Genomic DNA, 12,598 nt, shown 5'->3' on the forward strand with positions numbered 1-12,598 from the left:
TTTTTGTTGGTTTTTCAATCAAATGGAATTGCTTAATTAAAAAAAAAACCTTATCTTTCTCCTTAAATACTACAGACAACCTTATTTTACTGCAGCAGACACCTAGAAACAAAACACCGGACCCACCAGAGAAAACTGGGCAATAAAAGCATCAGAAATTCAAGTCAACTGTGGAAGAATTACCGTTAGCTGGCAGCTCTCAATTCTAAACAAAGTGCCCCAAGCCTATGGGTTTGACAAAAATTTCTTAGAACTGGGGAGTTGGGCAAGTTGGACTCCTTTTTAATCCTATTCCAATCGCCTTATGCATAGGGAAATTAAAGTCAATGCATCAAATGAAGACCCAAAGAAACATTTAAAAACTCATTTGACTAGTATTCAGTATGTGAGATTAAGTAATAACTTGTCCACCTAGTTAAACTTGTCCTGGAATATATATAGGTTATTTGTAGCCACCACTGCTATAATATTTTCTGAAGGATGCCAAGCTGTATGCAAGATCTTTTTGCTAAAGTCCAGACTGTCGACACTGATCTCGTCGCTTCTTCGCTTGCCCCCACGCACACTTTTCGGGGTTTGAGGATAGCCCGGGGTTTGATGTTTTCCCTGGAGGCCTCAAGGGTCACGTCGCACTTGGTGTTTTGGCCAAACATCCTGAAGAAGTTGTGGTAGGACCCTGTCATGATGACGTTTGCACTGTTCAGGCTGGAATTTTCTGGTGGGTTATCAGTGGTCTTCCTTAGGTACGATGACTGTGCCAGTCCTATCTGACCCATTCCACACACACTCGAATTTATCGAAAATGCAGTCATTTTCGTAGAGGGAGCACAACTTGCTGTGGAGGTAGTCATGGACCTGGTAAGTCTCGATGGGGCGGTTTTCCATGTTGAGATCCCAGACTTTCATGGTCAGATAGTCCCTGGTCATGATATACCTCCCACTGTGGCTGAACTTCACATCCAAAATCGAAGATATAATTTCAGAGAAAAATGATCTGTTGCTTGGATCTTCCAGCTCTTCAAAAAACTTGGTGTGCCTGTCACACAGGGCCAACGCCCGCATGTTGCACAGCCGGATTGTCCCTTTGCTGCTGCTGTACATGAAGGTGTTGCAGTGGTGGGGGTGGAGCTCCGCCGCTGTGATCACCTCAGTGAGTTCCTCCATGTTGGCTGGCTTGATGTCCATGATATTAAAACTTTGATTGGTTATTTCAAAGTTCCATAGGTTAATTCTCAGGTCATCAGCAGACATGTAGGTTTCATAGTTGACTGATATGGAGTTGATGTGATATGTGTGTGCACTGGCAAGTACTCTTCGAGGGGTGGCCTCCACCATCAGGTCCATGGGTCTCAGGACAGGCACCCGCAGGGTGGTGATGGTGGCAGGATCCCGGAGCTGGCCCTCCTCATCTTTTAGATTGTAGCCTTCTGGCCTCTTATCACGCTCACTGACTTTCCATAGCTTCACAGTTTTAACATTAGTAGACAGAAGAAAGTTAGCTGCATTCTGCTGAGGGAGCCATCTGATTTTATTGATTTTTTTCTTCTATTTCTAAACTCTTCAGGTAATCGAATTCAGGTTCATGGCTCTGGAATGTGCTGTAAACATTGTATTCACCCCTACGATGAACTTGATTTTTACTCTCTTGCTCTCGTTGAAATATTACAACCCGACCTCCCTTGTCCCCTGTCGCTAGTAATTCTCCCGTGTGGTTGAATTCTACCGTAGAGATAATGTCAGCTTCGGTCGCATAGCTGTGGTCGCGCAGGAAACTGTTGATTTTGCGGGTATCAATGTCCTCCTCCATTGACAGCAGGCTTACTTGCGTGGGAACCAGAAGCCGGCAAACAAGTATCCATGATCCCTCCCCGCAGCCAGTCTCACAGGAGAGGGGGGCAGGGGAGCCAGTGGGACTGCACTGTGGTCTGAGCCCTCACACCCACACGCCCGCACTCTCTGAGGCTGCTCCTGCTGCAGGAGGCTGGACCAATCAGTCTTATTTTATTCTTCTTTGTATCGTCTACCAGCTGCTGGATTGATTTCTCGTGTTCCTTTACAATTTTAAAGCAATTTTTCTTTTCCTGGTCACTAATTGCAATCATTTCTTCTATATCTGAGATTCTATCCTCACATTGGTTCATTCTGCTGCATAGACTTTTGATGGAGTTTTTAATCTCCTGGAAATCTGTTTGCATCTGTTTTATGAATTCCATTTGTTTCCTATGTTGGGATTCCATCATGTTCCTCAGATCCTCTATTTTTTTAATCTGTGTCCTCTCTAGATTTATTAATCATGTCTTGAACCATGAGCACAATCTTTGCTGTTATCTGAGAAATTATTTCTGATTTCATTTTTCCCAGATCCTCTTTTGTTGCCAGTTCAGAGAGTCTAGGTGGTTGAGTATCAGATTATTACATCCTGTTTCCCTTTGGGGTTGCTGTAGGCGATCCAGAAGTCTGTTTTTGAAGCTTGTTTACGTGTCTTCTATTTTCCATGGGGGGGGTGGTGTTTCTGGCACCCGCAGGGCTCACCTTCTCTGCCCTAGGAGTGTGGGATGGTGGCGGGGGAGCTTCCTTCCAGGTACTGGGACCGGCTTACTTTCTCTGCTCCCATAAGACTTCTTAATTCTTCTTATTTCCCTTTGCCTTCTCTTTCCTCTGGAATCCTCCATATATAGTTCCCTTTCCCATTTCCACAGGATATATCTCCCTGTTTTATATTACCCTTTAATTTGCTCTTTAAATTCTTAACACTTTTGGCTTCGTAAAAAGAGAAACCATGCAATATTTATGCTTGTATATCTGATTTAGTTTCTTAATGCTGTCATCTCAAGGTGTACCCATTATCCTACAAATGACTTGTTTATCATTCTTCATGGATGAGTAGTACTTCATTGTATGCATATACCACATTCTTTATGTAGGCCACTTCCAAGATTTTAGCTGTCATAAATTGTGCTGCTATAAACATGGGAATGCATGTATCATTGTAATATGATGTTTTTAAGTCTTTTGGAAGATAACTAGAAGGGAAGTAGTTGGGTCAAATGGAATTTCTATTTTTATTTTTTTTGTGAATCTCCATACTGATTTCCATAGTCATTGTACTACTTTACATTCCTATCAACAATGTAGAAATGTTCCTTTTCCTCCACAGCCTCATTAGCATTTGTTATTATTTTATTTCTTCATCATAGCCATTCTTTTTGGAGTAAGATGGAACCTAAATTGTTTTAATATGTATTTCCCTAATGGTCAGAGTTTGTCATGTATTTATTTATTTATTTTAAAATTTTGTCATGTATTTGTTGCCCACCTGTATTTCTTCTAAGAAGTGTCCATTCATTTATTGGTCCATTTTTGATTGGGTCTTTTATTTTGGGTAGTCTAATTTCTTTGAGTTCTTTAAATATTATAGATATTAGTCCTTTGTCCAAGGAATAGCTGGCAAAAATGTTTTTCCCCTGTTATGTAGGTTGTCTCTCTACTCTGTTGGGTTTTCCTTTTTCTTGATGTTATTTCCTATGTAAGTAGAGTTCTGTTCAGAAAGTGTTTGCATCTATTCTTCAAGAGTTTTACTTAGTTTATTTTTCAGCAGATTAAGTATTTTTTTTTTTTGACAGGGTCTCACTATGTAGTTCAGGATGGTTTGAATTCACTATGTAGCCCAGGCTGGCCTTGAACTCACAGCAGTCTACCTGCCTCAGCCACCCAAGTGCTGGGATTACCGGCATGCATCTTCACACCTGGCCCTAAGTGTTTCTGTTTTACTATCTAGGTCTTTGATCCATTTTGCTTTTAGTTTAGTACATGGTGAGAGATATGGGTCTAGATTCAGTTTTCTGCACATGTATTTGCTAAAGAGACTATCTTTTCTCATACATACGTTTTATATACATATATATATATGTATGTATATATATATATCCCCTTTGTGAAAGATCAGATGACTGAATGTGCCTGAGGTTGTTTTTGCATCTTCTATTCTGTTTCATCACTCTATATTCATTGCTCCACGTGACTGTTTTTGTGCCAGTATCCTTCTGTTTTTTATCATGTAGATTTGTAATATGAGTTGAACTCTAGGACCGTGATGTCTTCTGCTTTGTTCTTGTTGCCCAGGGCTGCTTTTGCTATTCTGGGTCCGTTCAGGTTCCATATAAATTTTAGATTTGTTTGTTCTAGGTCTTGAGAAATGTGTTTTTTTTTGTTGTTGTTTGTTTTGTCTTTATTAGTATGTGTTTGCAGTACATGATGTTTACATTCATCTATGAAGTCGGTACATGCACTTAATATATCTTGATTCTTTTTATTTCCTCCTCCTTCTCACTCTCTGCCCCTCTGTCTCTATTTGCCTTGCTATTTTTTAGCTCATGTTTTTTAGCTCATGTGACATATAATGATTACATTTGTTGTGAGTAGTTGGTAGATGTGCATGTCACATCTTAAATCTTTTTACATCCCCTCTCCCTCAGTCTCTTGGTTCCCTTCCCATTTGCAAAAGATCTATCTCCCCTGTTCCCTTCATCAATTTTTTATTTTAGTGTTTATTTGTGCTTTGGATTTCTCATATGAGCAAAACCATGCAGTATTGAAGCTTGTGTGTTTGTTTTATTTCACTTAACATTTTTTTTTTTGTACCGGGCATCAAACTTGGGTCCTTGTGCTTTTGAGGCAGGCATGGGAACCACTGAGCTAAATCCCCAGCCTGCTTAAGATTATTTTTAAGGTGCAATGATTTTCCTACATATGTCTTGAATTTATCCTTCTTTATAGCTGAGTAGTTCAGTATTCTATTATGTATATATACCATATTTTCTTTATCTATTCATCTGTTGTTGGACATACAGGCTGCTCCCAAGGTTTAGCGATTATGAATTGTGCTGCTATAAACATTGCTATGTATATTGCTATGCAGTTGATATTATGATTGGGATTACATTAATTCTACCTATCAATTTTGGTAGTGTGGCTACTTTGACAATATTGGTTGTGCCTATCCAGGAACAGGAGATATCTTTCCATTTTCTGGAGTCCTCTGATCTCCTTTTTCAGAGTGCTGTAGTTTTTGTTGTAGAGGTTTTTCACTTCCTTGGTTAGGTTAATTTCTATTTAGTTTTTCTTTATGTTATTGCTAATAGCATTGTTTTCCTAATTTCTTTCTCTGTGGGTTCATTATTGATGTATAGGAATGCTATTGATTTTGTATCCTGCTACATTGCTGAATTTGTTTATTAGTTTCAGAGGTCTTTTGGTGAACTTTTTGGGGTCTTCTATGTAAAGAATCATGTTATCTGTGAATAACAATAGTTTGTCTTTTTCCTTTCCTGTATGTATCTCTTTTATTTCTTTCTCTTGCATCATTTCTTTGGTTTTTCTTTTTGAGTACTATGCTGAACAGAAGTGGTGACAATGGAATCCTTGTCTTGTTGCTTATTTTAGAGGAAAAGCTTTTAGTTTTTCCCCTTTTCCATTTAATATGATGTTGGCCGTAGGTTTGTCATGAATGGCTTTTATCAAATTGAGATATAGCGCTTCTATACCTATTTTCTTCAGGGCTTTTTTTTGGTACAGGGGATTGAACTCGGGTCCTTGCGTTCGAGAGGCAGACAGCCGAACCACTGAGCTAAATCCCTGGCCCACTTCTGGGGTTTTTAAAAAAATAACTTTATTATCAAAAACACACACATACAAAGAATTAAAACCATTCAAAGAACAATGCAAGGGGAAAAACTACAATAATATTCAAATACAGTAAAACTCAGCCAAAACAAAACTGAAAAGCACTTAAACATTTTTCTATATAACTTAAAAAAGCATCTCAACCACCAACAAGACACCAGAGGATGTGATTTGTTTCAGAAAGATCCCCAAAACCAATACTGAACTTAAAACAAAAGTTCCATCACAGGTTCGTGGTACAAGGACACAGAAGCATAGCTGCCAATCTGATGACTGCCAAGTGGTGTGTTGCTTGGAGGAGGCCTAGACGGACTGACCAGATGAGTCTATCCAGAATCTTCCTAACCAATGATCCTATTTTATTTTGATTTTGCTGCCTTTAATTATGTCACTGTTGGTTCCTTGCATTTCATTTTGCTATGCCAAAATGCTATGTAAGCTATCCTTTGCTGGTGTGGGTTATCTCTGGAAGTTGAGTTGCTGGCGCTCCTTGCGGGGCTCCGGGCCGTACCTTCCTCCGGAGTCCGCCAGCAGAAATACCGGCCGGAGCTCGCGCCCCGGGTCTCGTGCAGGGACCCTAACCGGCCCGCCCGATATGATACTTTACACAGAAGACCCCAAATACTCTGCCAAAAGACTTTTAGACTTAACTGACAGATTCAGTGGAGTAGCTGGTCAACACTCAAAAAACAATAGCCTTTATAAATACAAATAATAGACTCACTGAGAGAGAAATTAGGGAAACAATTCCTTTTACAATAGCATCCACAAAAAGAGAAATATCTAGGAATCAATCTAATAAAGGAAGTAAAAGACCTCTACACTGAAAACTACAACACTTTGAAAAAGGATATTGAGGAAGATACAAGAAAATGTAAAGACATCCCTTGTTTCTGGATAGGAAGAACCAATATAGTGAAAATGGCCTTACTTCCAAAACTATTATATAGGTTTGATGCAATGCCTATTGAAATTCCAACAATATATTTCATAGAACTAGAGAAAACTATCCAAAAATTCATTTGGAACCAGAAGAGAACTAGAATAGCAAAAGAAATTTTAGACAAGAGAGATATGGCTGGGAATAATACAATCCCCAACTTGAAACTATACTACAAACTACTGTGATAAAAAACAGCATGGTACTGGCAAAGAAACAGACCTGAGGAACTGTGGAATAGATTAGAAGATGGAGAAACAACTACAGATATGCTCAGCTACGTCGTCTTTGACAAAGGGGCCAACCATCCTCATTGGAGGAAAAATAGCCTATTTAATAAATGGTGTTGGAAAAACTGGATCTCAACCTGTCAAAGTTTTCTACCTGCCTAAGTTTTCTACTGTTGCTTCTGTGAACAGTTTTTTTTTTTTTATGTCAATTGTGCTTTCTCCTGCTTTTTCATGGACTCCTATCAGTCTTATGTTATTCTTCTTTGCATCATCTATCAGCTGCTGGATTGATTTCTCATGGTCCCTTACAATTTTGAAGAAATCTCTGTTTTCATGGTCCTTAACTGCAATCCTGTCTTCTATATCTGATATTCTATCTTCAGATTCCTTCAATCTGCTATTCATGCTTTCAATGGAGTTTTTAATCTCCTGAATATCTATCTGTTTGAATCTGTTTCATGGATTCCATTTCTTTCTTATGTTGGGCAATTATGGTTTCTTTTTCTTTCCTATGCTGGGCATTCATGGCTTCCAGCATATTTCTCAGCTCATCTATTTTTTTTTTTAACAGTTTCTGTTCTAGAGCCTCTAATCATGTCTTTTACTCTGCTCACCATCTCTGTAGTTATCTGGGAGATTATTTCTGCTTTGGATTTTTCTAGAGCCTCATTCATCTGTTTTGTTACTTCCTGTGCTATCAGTTATGGGTGTCCAGGTGGTTGATTATCAGACTTTTCCACCTCCTTTTCCCCAGAAATTCCCTTTTGTGGGGTGGAAGCCTGGGTTTGTGACTTGCTTAAATGTCTTTTCATTTTTGTTTTTGGTACTGTCAGTTATAAGTCAATGAGTCCCAGTAAGCCAGTCACACACTTGTGAGATTCTGACAGACTTCCTGCTGCAAGTCCCAAATTGAGCTTCCCACCCTTCCACAGGGCTGAACTCTGCAAGGCTCTACTACAGGTTCCAGGTGTCTTTCCCCTGAAAATAGTCCAGGATCAAATGGGAGGTGATGATCCTTCCAACTTACCAAGTATGGCGGTCTGGTATGCCTGTGTTGCAGAGATTATCTTCACTTTTCCAGTGGGCTTCAGTTTTCATCAGGGAGCCTGAGCAAGACCCTCTCTCTGCTCTTCACCTCTGCAACTCAGGATAATGGCCTTTATGTCCTCCTGTGCCTCTGTATTGTGGAACTGGGTAGCTGTACAGCCAAGAGGCCAGAGGCAGAGGTGGGGTGTCCTTAAGGTCTCCTGGTTGCAAGTGGGAAGGGCAAGCTGGACAGAGCAAGACTTCTGGGTTTTTAATCATGAATGGCTGTTGGATTTTGTCAAAGGCTTTTTTTGCATCTCTTAGATGATCACATGATTTTTGTCTTTGCTTCTGTTTGTGGAATATTTTAAGTTTGTTGATTTGCATATGTTGAACCATTCTTACATCCCTGAGATGAAGCCTACTTGGTCACGATGTATCATCTTTGTATTATGATGTGTTGCATTTTTTTTTTGCCAGTAACTTGTTGAGGATGTTTGCATCTATGTTCATGGAATAGATTGGGTTGTAGTTTTCTCATTTTGGTGAATGTTTGTCTGGTTTTGGAATCAAGATAGTACTAGATTCTAGGAATGAGTTTGGAAGTACACCTTCCCATTCAATTTCATTAGTTTGAGAAGTACTTGTGTTAAGGGCCAGGGATTTAGCTCAGTGGTGCCATGCCTACCTTGCAAGTGCAAGGTCCTGAGTTTAATCCTTGCTGGTGGGGGGTACTTGTGTTAAATGTCACCTAAAGTTCTTGTAGAATTCAGTGGTGAATCCATTGGGTCCTGACCATTTATTAGTTGCTTTGCTTTTTAATACTTCATCAATTTCATTGCCTGTTATTGGAACTGTTCAGGGATTTTATATCTTCTTGGTTCAGGTTTGATAACTCATATGTTTTTAGCAATCTATCCATTACCTCTATGTTCTCCAATTTATTAGAGTATAGTAATCTGGATTTTGGCTGTCAGTTTTGATTTTGCCTTTTTCATTTCTAATTGCATTGATATGAGTCTTCTTCCCTTCTTTTGGTAAATTTGGTTAAGGATCTGTCTGTCTGTCTATTGTTTTAGGCTTTTGAGACAGGGTCTTGCTATGTAGTTCAGCTGGCCTTGAACACTAAGTAGCCCAGAGTGGTCTTGAACTCCAGTTCTCCTCCCTCAGCCTCTTGAGTGCTGGGATTACAAGTGTGCACTCCCACACCTGGCAGGTGCTTGTTTTTTTAAGAATCAACTCTTTGATTCATTATTTTTGTCTCAATTTCATTAATTTCTGCTCTCATGTTTAGAATTTACTTCCTTGTATTAGCTTTGGGTTTGGATTGTTCTTGTTTTTCTAGAATCTTGAGGTACAATCATAGAGGTTTTGCTTGGATATGCTCCATTTTTCTAATGTAGGATTGCTTTCATTGGCTTCTAGTTTCATTGCCCTATGATCTGATAATATACATGGGGCAATTTTGATTCTTTTGTATTTATTTAAGCAAGCTTTGTGGGCTAGCATGTGGTCTATTTTGGAGAAGATTCTGTATGTTGCTGAGTCAAATGTATATTCTCTTGGGTGAAATGCTGTGTAGATATCTATGAATTCCATTTGTTTGGAGGTGCAGTCTATCTCTGATATTTCTTTGTTTACTTTCTGTCTGGTTGATCTGTATTATTTGTGACAGTGAGGTACTGAGGTCCTTTCCTTTGATTGTGTTGATGTTTTTCCGGTACTGTATGTTCAGTAGTGTTTGTTTTGTGAAGTTGGATGCATAGGATGGTATATTTATAATTGTTATCTACTTCTGCTGAATTGTTCCTTTAACCAATATATAGTGACTTTCTTTGTCTCTCCTGATCAGTTTTGGCTTGAAATTCACTTTGGAAATAGGAATACTCCTCCTTGTTGCATGGAATACTGCTCCTGTTGCATGGAGTACTGTTTTCCATTTTTAAATTTTTACCTATTAATTTTTTTTTAGTTCTTTTATTGGTACATTTTAGGTATATAATTTGTTTACATTTATCATGGGGTGTTTGTATCTGTACATGATATATCTTGGTTCTTATTTTTCCCCATTACCTGTGTGCCCTTCACCCCTTCTGCCCGTCCCTATTTACTTAGATTTTATTTCCATTTTTTTTCTTTTTTCATAGTTTTTCCTTTCACCTTCCCCTCCCTTCACTCCTTCATCTTTGGACCTTTTTTCCTATTTCAAATTATCAATTATTCATTGTAATCATTTTAACCCTTGTTTACACTATCAGTTTCTCACACTAGAGAAACTATTTGGTATTTACACATGTGTGTCCTATTTATTTCACTTAAGAGTATGGCCTTGATATGCATCAATTTAACTATAAATGACTCTAGTTTTTCATTCTTTATGGCTGAGTAGTACTCCATTTTATAAAAAAAACACATTTTCTTTATCCAGTTTCCAATTGATGGGCACTTGGGCTGCTTCCATGCTTTAGCTATTACAAACTGTGCCGCTATGAACATGAGTGCACATATATCACTATGGTATGATTCTTTTAGTTCTTTTGGGAAGATACTCAGCAGGGGAATAGCTGGGTCAAATAGGACCTCTAGTCCTAGTTCTTTGAGGTATCTCCATACTAACTTCCACAGTGGTTGCACCAGTCTGCACTCCCACTAACAATGGAGAAGGGTTTCTTTCTTCCCACAACCCTGCCAGCATTTGTTATTTGTTGATTTCATGATAGCAGCCATTCTTTCTGGGTTGAGGTGGAATCTCAATGTTGTTTTCAGCTGCATCTCTCTAATGACCAGTGAGGTTGAATATTTTTTCATGTATTTGTTTGCTGCTTTTTCTTCCTTGTCTGAGAAATGTCTGCTCATTTCAGATGCCCATTTTTGAACTGGGTCTTTGAATTTGAGGGGTCTGATTTTTTTCAATTATTTATTATTCTAGATAGTAGCCCTTTGTCTGAGGTACAGCTGCTAAATTTTTTTTCCCATATTGTAAGCTGTCTGTGAGCTCTGTTGATCGTTTCTTTTGCAGTGCAGAAGCTTTTTAATAAGATGAGTTCCCAGTTGTTGATTCTTTCTGCTAGTTCCCATGCTGCTGAGGTTTTGTTCATGAAGTCTTTTCCTATGCCAGGGTCTTCAAGAGTTCTACCTAACTTATCTTCCAGCAAGTTTAGTGTTTCTGTCTTAATATTTAGATCTTTAATCCACTTTGATCTTAGTTTAGTGCATGGTGATAGCTATGGGTCTAGTTTCAATCTTTGGCAGGTTGAAATCCAGTTTTTCCAACATCATTTATTAAATAGGCTATCTTTCCTCCAATGATGGTGGTTGGCTCCTTTGTCAAGGATGAGGTGGCTGAGCATGTCTGGAGTTGTTTCTGCATCTTCTAATCTATTCCACTGATCCTCAGGTCTGTTCCTTTGCCAGTAACATATTGGTTTTATCACAGTAGCTTTGTAGTATAGTTTCAAGTTGGGGATTGTGATACCCACAGCCATGTCTCCGTTGCTTAGAATTGCTTTAACTACTCTAGGTCTCTTATGGTTCCAAATGAATTTTTGGATTGTTTTCTCTAGTTCTGTGAAGTATATTCTTGGAATTTCAATTGGCATTGCATTGAATCTATATAGTAGTTTTGGAAGTATGGCCATTTTCACTATATTGGTTCTTCCTACCCAGGAGGAAGGGATTTCTGTCCATTTTCTTGTATCCTCTTTGATCTCTTTTTTCAGAGTGCTGCAGTTTTCAGTGTAGAGATCTTTTGCTTCCTGTGTTAGATTGATTCCTAGATATTTCATTTTTTTGGATGCTATTTTAAAGGAATTGTTTCCCTAATTTCTCTCTCAGTGAGTCTATTATTTGTGTACAAGAAGGCTATTGTTTTTTGAGTGTTGAGCTTGTATCCAGCTACTCTACTGAATCTGTCAATTAAGTCTAGAAGTCTTTTGGCGGAGTGTTTTGTGTCTTCTATGTAAAGTATCATATCGTCAGCAAATAATGACAGTTTCGCTTCTTTTCCTATCTTTACTCCTGTCATTTCTTTCTCTTTTCTAATTGCTGTGGCTAATATTTCCAGAACTATATTGAACAGGAGTGGTGACAGTGGGCATCCTTGTCTTGTTCCTGATTTTAGCATGAAAGTTTTCAGTTTTTGACCATTTAGTATGATGTTGGCTGTTGGTTTTTTATAGATAGCCTTAATCAGGTTAAGACAAAGACCTTCTATTCCAATTTTCCATAGGGTTTTTATCATGAATGGGTGCTGGATTTTGTTGAATGCATTTTCTGCATCTATTGAGATGATCATATGGTTCTTGTCCTTGACTCTGTTAATATGGTGTATCACATTTATTGATTTACAAATGTTGAACAATCCTTGCATCCCTGGGATAAATCCGACTTGATCAGGATGTATGATCTTCTTGATGACCCTCTGTATTCTGTTTGCCAGTATCTTGTTGAGGATTTTTGCATCTATGTTCATTAGGGAGATTGGCCTGTAGTTTTCTTTTTGGGTTGGGTCTTTCCCTGGTTTTGGGATCAAAGTAACACTTGCTTCCAGGAATGAATTTGGAAGTATTGCTTCCCTTTCAATTTCCTTGATGGGTTTAAAGAGTAATGGTGACAGTTCTTCTTTAAATGTCTTGTAAAATTCAGCAGTGAAGCCATCCAGACCTGGGCTTTTCTTTGTTGGTAAATATTTTATTACATTTTCAATTTCACTCATTGTAAT

General features: G+C 38.5%; 1 pseudogene; it reads right to left on the reverse strand.

Moving 5' to 3' along the window:
• Window positions 1–411: 411 nt before the first annotated feature.
• Window positions 412–1,934, reverse strand: LOC101702908 (serine/threonine-protein phosphatase 2A 55 kDa regulatory subunit B beta isoform-like; annotated as a pseudogene).
• Between the last annotated feature and the right edge of the window lie 10,664 nt (window positions 1,935–12,598).

The sequence above is a fragment of the Heterocephalus glaber genome, unplaced genomic scaffold (genome assembly GCF_053883595.1).
Source record: "Heterocephalus glaber isolate CG9 unplaced genomic scaffold, H.glaber_assembly_v1.0 deba00000621, whole genome shotgun sequence".
Taxonomy (NCBI): Eukaryota; Metazoa; Chordata; class Mammalia; order Rodentia; family Bathyergidae; genus Heterocephalus; species Heterocephalus glaber.